The 13,247-nt window shown below is 47.2% G+C and overlaps 1 protein-coding gene across 2 annotated transcripts in view; it reads left to right on the forward strand.

Annotated features, from left to right (window-relative positions):
• The first annotated feature begins 3,054 nt into the window (after window positions 1-3,054).
• Window positions 3,055-13,247, forward strand: part of Tmem266 (transmembrane protein 266) — a 105,434-nt gene continuing 95,241 nt past the window's right edge. For both annotated transcript variants that reach the window (XM_055621726.1, XM_055621727.1), the window contains exon 1: window positions 3,055-3,116. The gene's annotated coding sequence lies outside the window, so the exon portion shown is untranslated. The remainder of the gene's footprint in view (window positions 3,117-13,247) is intronic.

Consider the following 13,247-nt stretch of genomic DNA (forward strand, 5'->3'; position numbering starts at 1 on the left):
TCTCTCTCTCTTTCTCTCTTTCTTTCTCTCTCTCTCTTTCTGATTTTGGATTTTTTTGAAACAGGGTCTCACTATATAGCTCAGGCTAGTCTTGGGCCTCCTATGTAGCCCAGGGTGACTCTAAACTCATGGTCTGCCTGCATCTGCTTCTCCAGTGCTGGGAGTACTGGGATGCCCCGCCACCCAGAAAAACAAAACACAACCTTTTCAAACAAAAGAAGAGGTGGCTTACCTCTAATGGCATCTTGGCATAGATGTGCCAATGATACCACCTTAGAAACAGTGTTGTTTGTTAGAAAGTAAGACACAAGTCTTAAGCAGTTTCTTCCATCCTGCACCTGAGCTTGTTTTCTTGTTGCTCCTTTACATGCAGATACAAAGGCCTCCCACCCATTAGTCACCTGCCCTGTATTAAAGCAACACCTGCGCTAATTCACAGCGGGAGGAGCGCCCAGCTTCTGCTCTCAGGAATATCACCTGAGGCAGTTAAAACAAAATTCTCAAGTCAATCTTCTGGAAATCAGATTTCAATGTGTTTGAGAGGCTCCAGAATCTGACTTTAAACAAGTGTTCCTCACCGATTCCTGAAGGCCAGGAAAGCTGAGTAACAACACCGAGAACCCTGGTGTAGATTACACTTGCAGACCAATGGTAAGCCTTCTCTGCATCTCAGGATTTAGTATATTATGAAAAGCAGAGAAGGCAAAATTAGAGGAAACATGTTGTCGCTATGTAGCCGTGTCCGTCCGGTCCCCCGTCTCCCGTCCCCCATCCTTCCCTCTCGTCGCCCTCCCGTCCCGTATTCTGCCCTCCCCCCGCCCCAACCTCCCCCCAAAGCTAAGGTTTTCAACACTCTAAAATTATCTAAGGAAGATTTTTATCTGGGCACCTGCTGTGGCAGTGACCCACCACCAGGGGGAAACGTAGAGCTGACACATTGCAAATGTTGGGGCTTTTTTTAATTTCCTCTGGGTTGCAGAGGAGGGGAAAAGAGAGAAGAAAGAGTAAAGACATCTGTGGCTGGGGATATAGCTCAGTGGCAGAGCATTGGCGTAGCACAACTGGATTCATTCGCCAGTGCTGCAAAGCCAAGCAAGCCAGAACGCAATGGCAAAAGATGTCATTGTGTATGCTTCACTTACGTGTCTCTCTCCAGGTCTTCTTGGACAACCATGGAAGGAAAAAAATGCTACCCTAAAGTACATTGGCTTATACTTAAAGGAAAAAAAAAACTATTAGAATACAAAGTTTCTAGATAAATGGATGAGTCTATTTTTTCTTCCTGTAAATACTTGTCCTACCCTTAGTATTTACTTAGAATTTTATTTATTTAGTCTTTGACTTACAGTTTAGAGTCCATCATTGCGAGAAGCCGGGGCAGAAGCTGAAGCAGAGGTCATGGAAGAACACCGCTTGCTAGCTTCCAAGCCTGCTTTCTTATAGCACCTAAGATCACCTATACAATGTTGGCACCGCCCACAGTGGGCTGGACCCTCCCACGTCAATCTTTCATCAAAGGAATGCCCCACAGGCGTGTCTACAGGCCAATCTAAAGGAGACAGTTCTTAAACTGTAACGGATTCGGTCCCTTTTTACTTTTTTTTTTTTTTTTTTTTTTCATTCTGTAGGCTGTCTCCTCTCGATTTTCTGACTGGAGGGGGTGATTACAGGAACTCTGTAACTTCATGCAATTCCATTTATTAATTCCAGGGTTTGTTTTTGTGCCTATTACTGGAGTCTTATTCAGAAAGTCCGGTGTTTATATCTTAATATTTTGCTAGATGTTTAACCAGCTCAACATTGGTCATGGATACTGTTCATTACCTTTAAGGAAATCTTAAGTGTAGTTCTACTAAATGGGTGCAGAATAACATGTTGAGAGGGAAACAGTTTTACTTACAAGTGTACTTATGCCTAGAACTGGTAGGGGAAAAGCTTGTCAAACCACGTGGCTTCTACAACTATTTTTTTCCAAGGACTTTCCCCCCCTCTGAAATTAGACATTACAGATGGTTAAGAAATGTTGGTTGGTGAGGACCAAATCATATATATATATATATATTCCCCCTCCTGGTGGCCAAAATTAGATGTATGTTGCCTATCTAGACATTTCTGCTTCTATTAAAAGATTGGTCCGAACCCTTCAGGCAGTCCTATGTATGGCCTGGGTGTTAAAAGTCTTCAATTCTAATTTCCTTCCCTTTGTTAGAAAGGCTGGGTGATAAGACAAGGCAAGGAAGCCGCGGGGCATTCCTGAAGGCCGCCTGACCCTAGCCAAACAGTGATTTCTCTGGGAGAGAACCCCGAAGTCACCCAGAAACTCTGTGTCCTCGAGAAAGGAAGGTCTCTGGATCTTGAAAGTAAGGAGGCCAGAACCCCGAAGGAAAGCGGCTATATTCTTAGGAGTTGCAAATTCTACAAACTGCCTTTAAAGACTGTTCACAGCAGCACGGTAACCCCGGACTGCTCAGTGACTTGGTCCACCCCGGGCATTCTCCATCCGGACAGGTGCTTCAAGGGCAGGGCTCTCCATCGCGGGTTGTAGATGGAGAGCGGTGAGTGTCGCGCGAGGGAGGGATGGGGACCACTGAGAGGTGGGCAGGGCCTTCAAAGGCTCCTTGGGGCAGCGCGCTCGCCGGGGGGGGGGGGGGGGGGAGGCGGGCAGAACGCTCGGAGGACACCGCGCGTCGCCGCTCACTGCGCACGCACCGCGCGAAAACGCACCCAGGGAGGTGCGGCGGGACCGCAGGCGCCAGCCTCCGCCTCCGGCCCTTGCTCGTGACCGGGTCACCCGCGCCCCGATGCCCGTGCGCCCTTCGGTGGCGGTGACCACCCACGCGCGGTCCCCGCCGTTTCCTAGACAGCCCGGCGGCCCCTCCGCGGCCTCCGGAACGCGCCGGCGGAGGCGCGCGCGCGGGCGGCGAGGGCGCAGGCGCGGGCCCGGGAGAGCCGCCGGCGCGGAGGAGCGCGCGCGCGCTGGAGCGGGGTGGGCGGAGGGGCGGAGGGAGCGGCGGGGCCGCGAGGGGGCGGGGGCGGGGGGCGGAGAGGGGAGCCCCGGGAGCGGGAGCGCGGGCCCGGCGCCGCAGAGCAGAGCGAATCCTGAGCCCCGGCAGCAGGTACGTGTCCTCGCAGCCGGCGGCCGCCGGGGCTTCCCCTGCCGTGGCCCGGGCGGGCGGGTGAGGGAGGCGAGGGTAGGGGCCGGTCGCGGTTTGCACGGTGACTGCCCGGGAGGACTAGGCTCCTGCAGCTGACCTTCATGCCCCGTGCTGGGGAGCCTGGCGACCGACCGCGGGGCAGCCCGGGGTCTTGAGCTCCAGCCTAGGGAATCTGCTCGCCACATGCTTCTTATTTATTTTTGCAAACTGCCCTGGTTCGGGTCCAGCTGCAGATGCCTCACGTCCCATTCTTTGCCTCCGTGTGCCATCTTGCATTTATTAATAAAACATGAAAGCCGGGGGTGCGGGAGGTTTGCTTCTGAGGGGAATCCCATTGCAGTATAGCAAGCGGGCGCCTATTTTCGGTTTTTCAGACGTGGCGTAGAGGTGGAAATCCCACACCCTGGGGATTTGTGGCTTGGTTGGTCGTGGCCACTTCCTAGTGGGTTTCCCCGGGTTGTCGCTAGGCGCCCCAGCGGCAGGGTGGACGGTCTGGGAAGGATGGAGGGTTTCGCGTCAGCCTGGCATCCTGTTCAGAGGACAGGTGCAAGCTAACTTGCCAGGGAGGCTTAAACCCAGGAAATTCTCTCTCTAAATTGTTAAGAGGAGGCCTTGAATTGAATGTCTGATACTTGCCTACTCAAACTCATCGCGGTTTTGCATCTGAAGACGATTAAAACGAGCCACCTGTTGGAAGTCAGACCCCGTACTCCATTCCGTTTCCTAGACACCCATACTGAGATAACGAAAGGCCCGTACAGGTCTCTTCTGTCTTCTTTGTGTTGCCTGTCATTTGTCTCTTTGGAAATAAAATCTGCCTATGATTTCTTTGCCTTATATGTCAGAGACTGAAATCGTACGATTTATTTGTATTCCATAGACATAGACACTGAATTTCTCCTCAGTGGATGTTACCTATCTCGCTAGCGTTTTTCTCAGCTCTGAAGAAGAGTGGGGAAAGCAGAATGTATGTAGCTGCTTCCCTACCGTCCTCCCCCAGAAATAATATAGTGGAAAGAGCTGGAAGCACAAAATGAAAATGACTATTGCAAGATGTGGGCTATGACAGCTGGACCTCAGCGCCACATTGCATCATGAGGTGTACTCCTCTGGACTCGGTGCTGAGCTAAAAGTCGTTTGTGGCTGATTTCCTTGGTCCTCACTGCACGGCTGCTGTCTCTGAGCAGCTGGGTCCTCAAAGGCTAACTGACTCGCCCAAGGTCACACAGTCAGGAGCAGGAAAAGATGTAATTCGTGTGCATCACACCCGCTTACAGGGCGCTGGGGGCTCAACCTTTAACTCCAGCTTGGCTGCCTCATCCACCTTTCCATTTTCACGTGGGAGCATAGAGGTCCTGAGGCAATTGTCTCTCCTTTGCTTATCAGGCTTTCCAATATGAGAAACTGTTGTTCATGAGTGGGACTGTGTGGAATTTTTTTTGTGGCGACTCTGATCCTATATTATTACTATTTATTATTATTATTATTAATTACAGTTTATTCACTTTGTATCCTGGCAGTGGCCCCCCTCTCTCAACTGATCCTATTTTTAAACACAAGGTCCAAGACAACCTGCTGTAAAACTATCCCACATAATCAACTATGTTGACAAATGTGTTTCACTCCTAGCTCAAACCCATGAAGTACCTACGTATCGTGTAGAGTGCTGGCACATTTCTCACCCTCGCAACCACCCTCTCTGTCTTGAACACCATTTTTTGCTATCACTGCCGGTCATCGCAACAATGTCTTATCACACTTACGGGTGCTGTTATGGGGTGACGGAATCCATGCCAGCCATGTGCCATAATCTACTTTCTACAAATGTGGCAGTTATTGAGTCAAAGCTCTTGAAATTTATATTTAATTTCCCCTTTCACAAGTGCATTCTTATAGCTCAGGTGCTGATTTTTGTTACACATTCATAGCAGTTTTCATGGGCTTATAAACTGCTGTAGTTTCATGAATGGAGAGAGCTGCTGGATTTTTATATTCAGGTTGTATAATTGAACTAGTGGTGAGGAAGCAATAGTTGAATATAAAGAATCAACTGGCTGGCACATCTCATGGAAAACAGCTTTTAATGACGCATTGGCATGATAGACAGTAGTAAGCAAGATGTATAAAATTGTTTGCTGCAGGTTCAGTAAAGCCGTTTTTCTTTCTTTCTTGGACCGTGAGCCTGGCTTGAGCAGAATGCTACTTCCTTCCTTATCCCGACTCCTGTTGACAGTCGACAATTCGTATAGAAGATTTGCCTTTCAGAAAATACTCTGTTTTGGAAGAGTTCAATTTCCGGTGCTTATGGAAATGCTGAGGTGGAATTTTTCTGCCCTGGAGATTTCCAGCCTGTGGTCAGAAATTCAAGATGAACCTGACAGCACTGGGAAGGAACAGGAAGTCAAAAGAGGTGTTGCTTGGTTTCTGGGGAAGAGAAGGGTTTCCCCTTGGAAAGTTATCAGGCTCTTCTCCAGGTAGGAATTTCATAATTGCCAAGCATGAGGTAGACTGCTCTACCGCCATCCATGAGAACAGAATTTTATGTAATGCACAGGTGAGCACCCTTCTTGGTGCAAAGGTCAATTCCGGAAATGAAAAAAAGAAAATCTGGGCCACATATATTTTTGAAACAGTTTTAAATATGGAAAAGCTATACAGGCAATTATGAAGGCTTCAGCATTAATTTTTATTACTCTCACTAAGAGTGTACATTTCAGAGGGACGCTATGCATTTTCCTGTAACTGGTTATAGTGCAGGTTTTAATGCATTGGTGAATAAGTTACCGGGATCTGTCTTGTGTTGGCTGATCTTGCAAGTTATTTAGTTATGAGATGGGGTTTTACTTATAATATCCCTAATTTAGTATTTTCAAGTGAAAAAATGTAGTGCCAACCCTCGAGAATCACAGAAGATCATAGATGGTTTACTCGGAAGTACTTAAATTTCATTGGTTTCTGTTTCTGTTCTTGATGGGAGCTGTAGCAAGATTGCCCATCGCCTCCTTTCAAATGGAACCAGCTGGGGTCATGGATGCTGGCCAAGGACCATCTCAGAACTCACTTGCCCCCCCCCCATCTCACATGAGGCCCCTAGAACTCCCTAAGAGTCCCTAAAGTTGGGCCATCACAGCCTGTGTTATGTGGGTGGGATCAAGTCCATGAAAGCAAGGCCAGAAAGCTACTTTCCCTTCATCAGTCAACACTGGCCTATGTTGTGATTATTATTTTTTTTTGTAAATATAATTAATGCTCATTGTCATTAAGAGAAAAAAAAAAGGAAGGTTGAAAGTCAGTAGTCAAAATCTGTGGTAATCTTAGGTGTAAGCAGTGAGAACCTTTCATGGTTTGGTGTGGATTGCTCAAGATTTTTAGTTGCAGAAACTAAAATGTTACTTTCCCACGACCACTCTGTTCATACAGAAACAGTAGTTTTTGGTTTGTTTTCTTGCACCTGCTAATACATCTTCAGAGAGGCTCATGAATGGCCTGCTTCCAATCACTTTCCTTCAGCCACAGTGGGAGCTGAGCAGAAAGAGCGAGGGAAAGGTAGAGGGAGCCAGTAGGTGGTGGGCCGGCGCCTGGCATGTGGTGTGTCCCGTTAGGGGTCTCGTATTCCATGTCTCTTTGCAGTTACCCTTTGTGGTCAGGTGTACAGATGAGGAGCTTGAAGCCCAAAATAAACAACACAGGAGCAGACGTGATCTCCAAGGCTAAGTCAGTGCAGCCCAGACCCCGGGCTTGTCCTTTCTCGACCGTGAGGGCAAGTTGCTGCCTCTTAGTTCTCCAACCTTCCATCCCACTCTGATCCACTTCGACTGGCCAGCCTGTGTTTCTCAGCCCCAGCATCTTGGCTATGGTAGGTTTTCCTTTTTTTTTTTTTCTAGAATGCTCTTCCTGCAGGTACGGGCGGGTGGACTCACTTCTTTACCTCCTTGAGGCTTTGCTTAAGGTCTCACCGCCCCCCAGTGAGGCAACCCTTAGCCTTCCTGTCTTGTTAGCATTCACAGCACCTCCTAGCACATGGCATGAAGTCTTCCTTGAGTTTCTAGCCATCTCCTCCACGGAACACGTGTCCCAGAAGACAAAGGCTTTGACTTTGTTTTTACTCTCTCATACTTGGTGCCATGGGAGGGGCTAACAAATTACTGCGCGTCCTTGTCCTTGAATCTCCCAGCTTCCCACATTCCTTGTGTTTGTTAGTAGTGGCTCTCACTGTGCCCTGCGGCGGCCTTATATGTTCCTTATAGGAACATGCAGATGAAAGAGGGAAAAAAAGTTGTCTTACTTTTGCTCCAGTGTTGTGAAAGAGGAAACTCCTGGGGAGAATCAGGAAGTATAGAGATGGAGATTGGAAGACCCTGAGGTTCATTCTGAGAGTATGAAAAGGGCAGCAAAGAATATGGAGAGTCCCACGGCAGTGGGGTTCTGTGAGACTTCTATCTACTTGAGCTGCACAGCACTTTTGGTGACTTCCAAAGGAGACCCTATAATGCTTTGCCAACCACCAAATTTTCAGCCTGTGAAAAAGAAAACCTGTGCTCACTCACAGCAGTTTCCACCCAGGCAGTCCCATCACTGTTACCTGTAGTACCCTGTGGCATTGTTTAAACATTAAACACCTGCTGGCGTCTTCCCTGTGAGCTCGCTCTCGAAGCTCTTCCCAGCGTGACTGGGAAGTGTGGTCAGCAAGCATGAACCAGCAGCAGCACGCTCAGAGCTCCCTCCCTTGGGCCCAACAGTCCTGAATGTGCACTTTGTGGGAGCATTGTCTGGGACACAGCAAAATCATAGGCATCCCGGGGGCTGATTCAAACCTGGAACTGTGCAAGGACCTACACCAGGGTGCTGAAGGGAGCTGACAGGCATGGAAAGAGGCCTTGATAAAAGAACAACTCCTCTTTCTCCTCTTCCAGCACCTCTTCCTTCTCTTGTGAACTCTATGCCTGCCCTCATGGCTCTGAATTATTTGTCCTAAGTAGAACTCCCTTTCAAAAGCTACAGTTTCCCTGAGACTGTGTTTGATTTGTAATAAACACTATCCAGTACCTAGCATGAAAACTGATAGCTGCAGTTCTAACCACTCATTAAAACAAAAGACCTGTCTGAGAATGTCTGTTCTGCTGCTCAGGGTTTTGGTTCAGACCAGGATCAGACAGATGTGCTCAGTGGGGAGCCTTTGTGCCATGGCTTTCCCTCAAACCCACTCCAAAGCAAGCTGTGTGGAGCCCATGCAATGTCTTTCTCCCCAACAGTTTCCCTAGAAATAGTTAAATGTTTGCATTTTACCTGCATGCAAAGAAGCTAATTGTCTCTTGCTATAATTACTGAAATGTGTTCTTTTCAAAAGAATAGGATATTTCAAGCCCTCGAGTACAGTCGAGGCTGCATCTGCTCCTTCAGAAGGGAGCTTAGAAACCTCTCTGCTGTGCTCCCTGCCAGCTCCTCCCCGGGGCTAGATTTGCTGTCATCCTTCCTGCCCCACAGGAGACTCCTCTCCTCACCTCTCTCCCGAAACACAGCTCTGGTAAAGGTCACAAATCTGATCGCTGTTTCTCGGATTTCCTTCCTGATGGCTCAGCAACACCTGACCCTGCTGACTTCTTCCTGGAAGCGCTCTGTCCATCTGCCTCTCTGCACTTGGACGCTTCCTGATCTGTCCCAGGCCCATGTGGTTAAGGGGTATGAATCCTGCCCCTTGCACTTGCTCACAGCAGAACTTGAGATAGTTAACTGTCTCGGGTCCCCTGTGGGAGAGCTATGTCATGGCTTCAGGCAAGTGAGCTGCAGTCACCAAATGCACCTTTGATCATTAACACTTCCTGCTTAGATACTCCTTGTATCTTTAGAATAAAATCCTAACTCCCCCCCACCCCCACATCAAGGCCCCTAAGACTGGTTCCTATTCAGTCTCCCTCCAACCTCTTCTCCTTTCCAGTATATTCCCCACTGGGCCACTTTCACCTTGTCCTGCTCTGCCCCTTCCCTGCCAGAGGGATAGGGAGGTTGAGGGCCATGCCTGCCTGCCTGCTGAGGCCCAGAGTGCAGCCTGCTTTGTGACGTCAGCCATCCTCCCTCGGGCACGGAACCTATCTCACTGGCAGATCACAGATTACTGAAAAACATCAGCTGTGATTTATACTTTTCAAAAATAGCTCTCTCAGCATACAACCCACTACTTTACACACAGTAGGAATTTAACTCTTTTTTTTTTTTTTATCCGCTAAGAATCTGTAGTTTTATGCGGACTTTCCAAAAATCTCTCTTCTTTCTAAATTGAAGCCTGTATTGATGGACTCTGGAGTCCATACAGGCTGCATAGGAGAAAACTGAGTCAACAGCACAGGGACAGCAAACCCCTGAGAACCTCTTGGAATGTGGAGGGATGTACAGAAATAACTAAAAATAATGGGAGAACAGAAAATGATTTAATACTTTAAAAAGGAGCTTGACTTCTTTCCAAGCTAAGAAGCTATTTTTAAAGTGTTTAGAGTTTAGGTCTTGTGTATACGTTGTTTTCTGTCCCAATCCTTTCCACCACCAGGATAAAATGAATGCCGAGGGGGCATGCCACACCCCCACTCGAGGCAGACCTCTGAGCTGCTCTGTTCTGGGCCTGCGTTCTTTCTCTGAGTGCCAGGTAAAGAGGACATTAAATAGATAGGATATCCACTTTAAAAAAAATGAAAAAGCTGCAATGCCCTCATTGGTAAAGTATCTGCTGTAAACCGTGAGGGCTTGTGTTCAGATCCTTAAAACCTATGCAAGCAAAACCCCGAAGAAACAAAACAAATGGACATGGCCAGCCCCTGGAGCTTGCTGGTCAGCAATTCTAGTCAATTCTAGCCAAGCAGGGAGCCCTGATCCAACAGAGTGATGCTGCCTCACAAAATAAGGTGTAGTCCAGCTGAGCCCAAGTGAAGAAGTCACCTGTCTACCTCTAGCTTCGGCGTGTTCTCCCTATGTGTGTAAGTGTGCTCCTCCACACTCTCAGAAGTCCGGGCCGGGCACTCTTCCCCATAGCCCCAGCCTGTGCTTTACCTAAGGTGCCTAGCACCATTCTGGTCCCCACCACTTGATGCCAGCTAACGCTGCCAACCCTCTCCAAATATGATTACCAAAAACTTCCCCCAAATTACAGGATGTCCTGTGGGGTATACAATCTTCCTCAAATGAGAACTACAGGGTCACCACAGAAAACTCAGCAACAGTCTAGTTTGTAAACTACAGAATTTGAGCAGTTTTGGGTCAAATGAAGATTGTGACTAAGGGGTGAGATAAATTTGGTTCTGAACTTTGAAATAGTCTTGGTGTTTCTAAACAGTGCATTGATTATATCACAAAATGATATGCAAATAAAGTAGCTACAGAATTTAGACCATCTTAACTCCCAAAGGTCTTAGATCCAGATGCAACAATATATTCTAGGAGCACTGTAGTCATTCTTGGGGTATTTTATTTGGGCATTTCAAGTGTACAAAACAGTTTTAGGACCGTAATAATAAGTTTACCAAACTAAAAATAGTATTTCTGCAGAGCTATGAGTGGTTTACGATTTGAAGAAATTCTACTTGACCTGTGGTGTGCCAGCTCTGATCACCAGTTTCCTTTTGACTGAGAGATGCTCCAAGACAGCCCTTTGGGGGCTTCAGGGATGAAGAATGAATGACAAGGTACTTTGTGCTCTGGTGAAAGGTCACAGTTGCTCAGTAATCTTCATGGCTATTAGAAACTATGGCCATCTACTCGGGATGTAGAGCCCACCTCCGCTCTACCTACAATCACCATTATGTTCTTTCCAAATGCAGTGGCAGAAATTGCATGCCACGCCCAAAGACTGTGACAGTTAAATACATGCTTGCTCAAACACTTTAAGGCTCCATCCTTGGCAGAGACCTGCTTTGCCTGAAGGTTACCTTTAGGTTGCTAGTTGCCTTCGGTGAAGGGAAAGCACACACTGGAAACACTCCATGTGCTCCCCACACAGGAGTCTGGAGATTACCTGGTGCATGTTCTCCCCAGATCAGAGGAGGATGGGTGTCTTCAGGGTTGTATGGCCATTGACACAGTGTATACCGGGATGGTGTCAAACTTATGATCCTCCTGCTTCCACCTCGTCAGCATATCCTACTAGATGAGGAAAAGGGTTTGGAACTGGATAAATGACAGGGCTTGACTTACACCAGATGAGGGCTTGTTAATATCTGACCACCAGCGAAGGGGATCTTGCACATGAGTAACACAGAAAGCTATAGAGGCTGTCAAAGTTGTCTTCAAGGCCAGAAAAGAGAAGACTGGTGGAGACAGTGTGAGGGCAGTGGCAGGAGAAAATGAAGCCATGTCTAGTTGTCACTCTTACACGTTGTCTGGTACAAGCTCCTCCCCATTTCCAAAGATGATTCAAGAATGCCTCACATTGTGGCATGTCACATTCTTTTCTTTTCTTAAAGAATCGAAGGCTTGTGTCAACCGTGCATGAGAAAGTTTATCTTTCAAACAGGTCAGAGCATCATTAGCAGTAAAGAATCATGAAGTCTGTGGACGGCTTTAATTTTCTTTTAGGCTTATTTACCTTGGGTATGTGATTGTTTCGCCTACATGTAGGTATGTGTACCATATGCATGTCCGGTACATCCAGGGGTCAGAACAAGGTGTTGTGAGTCCCCATGGGATGAACCCAGGTCCTCTGCCAGAACAAGTGCCTTTAACCACTGAACCATCTCTCCAGGCCCTGTATATTGCTTTTTTTTTTTTTTAAAGATGTAATGCTATTGCATATATAATAGAGCACAGAACAGTATACACATAACTTTATTGAGAAGTCAAAATATTTGTGTGACTTGCTTTAAGCTTATTTTTATTCTTTGAGAATTTCATACTATATATGTTTTGATTATTCACCCCAACTCCTTCCAAATCTACCCCCAACCTTCCTAACCCCCAACTTTGTGTCACTTGTTTGTTTATAACCTATTGACTCCCAGTTCCGGCTGATCATATATATACTCCCGGGCACGGGGCCGTCTGCTGGAGCATGGTCAGTCCACCAGGAGCCATGCCATTAAAGAAAACCGACCGACTTCCCCCAGAAGCCATCAGCTGTGGCTCCTCAGTTAGGGCAGAGGCTCACGAATCCCTCCCTACTCCACGAGAAAGAATGTTGGCTGGCTTGGTTTTGTGCAGGCAATAACCACAGCTGCTGTGGAATCAAGAGCACGGAGATCCTCTTATCTCCAGAAGGCACTGTTTTAGACTGGCCCTCCCTGCCCTCTGGCTCTCGCAGTCTTCTCTCTCCCATGATGGTCACTGAGCCTTAGAGAGACATCCCACTTGGGCACTCCACTGACTCTCTCTGCACTGGGACCAGCTGTGACTTTTCTGTGTTAACCACCATTCACTACACCAAGACACTTCTCAGATGATGTATGAGAACTGCCCTTAATCTACTGATGGAGACATACAAATTTAGAGGGCAGTTTGATGTTGTATCCATAAAATGTAATAATAATAATAAGTATATTTCTAGGGCTTATGAGCTCCCCAATCATGGGTTCATGGCTATAGTTACAGAACTGGGAACTCGTTTCTTCCCAAGGTGGGCTTTAAATTCAACCAGGACGGCTGGTTACCCCCATAGTAATTGTACCATTATTGCACACATGTGCATATCTTATCACACTAGTCATAATTACCGTTCACTAGGTTCACAGTTGGATAAGATTATTAAAAGTTTCCTGCCAGCAGCCTGCCTAGCACCCTCTACTACTATGAAAGCTAGTCAGTAGGGAGAAAGCTTCCTGATCAGTAGAGACTTAAATGGTCCATGTCTGTGACCAATTTTTGGGGTATTTTCAACAACAGGGTCTTAACTGTCTAGTTCTGATGAGCAACCAAGAACGATGGCAATATCCTATATTTTGGGGAGTGTCTACAGAACCTATGGTTTACTTTAACATAATTATTCACCTTATAATTGTAGCGGTGTAGAACTGAGCCCACAATACCTCCAAGATGTCTGTACTTACGACTTTGAAAAGAAATACTAGCTAAAGCATCAGGGTCCCTGGAATCTAGTATTAGCTTTTCCACAAACTA

This window comes from Psammomys obesus, unplaced genomic scaffold (genome assembly GCF_907164565.1).
Source record: "Psammomys obesus unplaced genomic scaffold, mPsaObe1.curated_primary_1811, whole genome shotgun sequence".
In the NCBI taxonomy this organism is placed as follows: domain Eukaryota; kingdom Metazoa; phylum Chordata; class Mammalia; order Rodentia; family Muridae; genus Psammomys; species Psammomys obesus.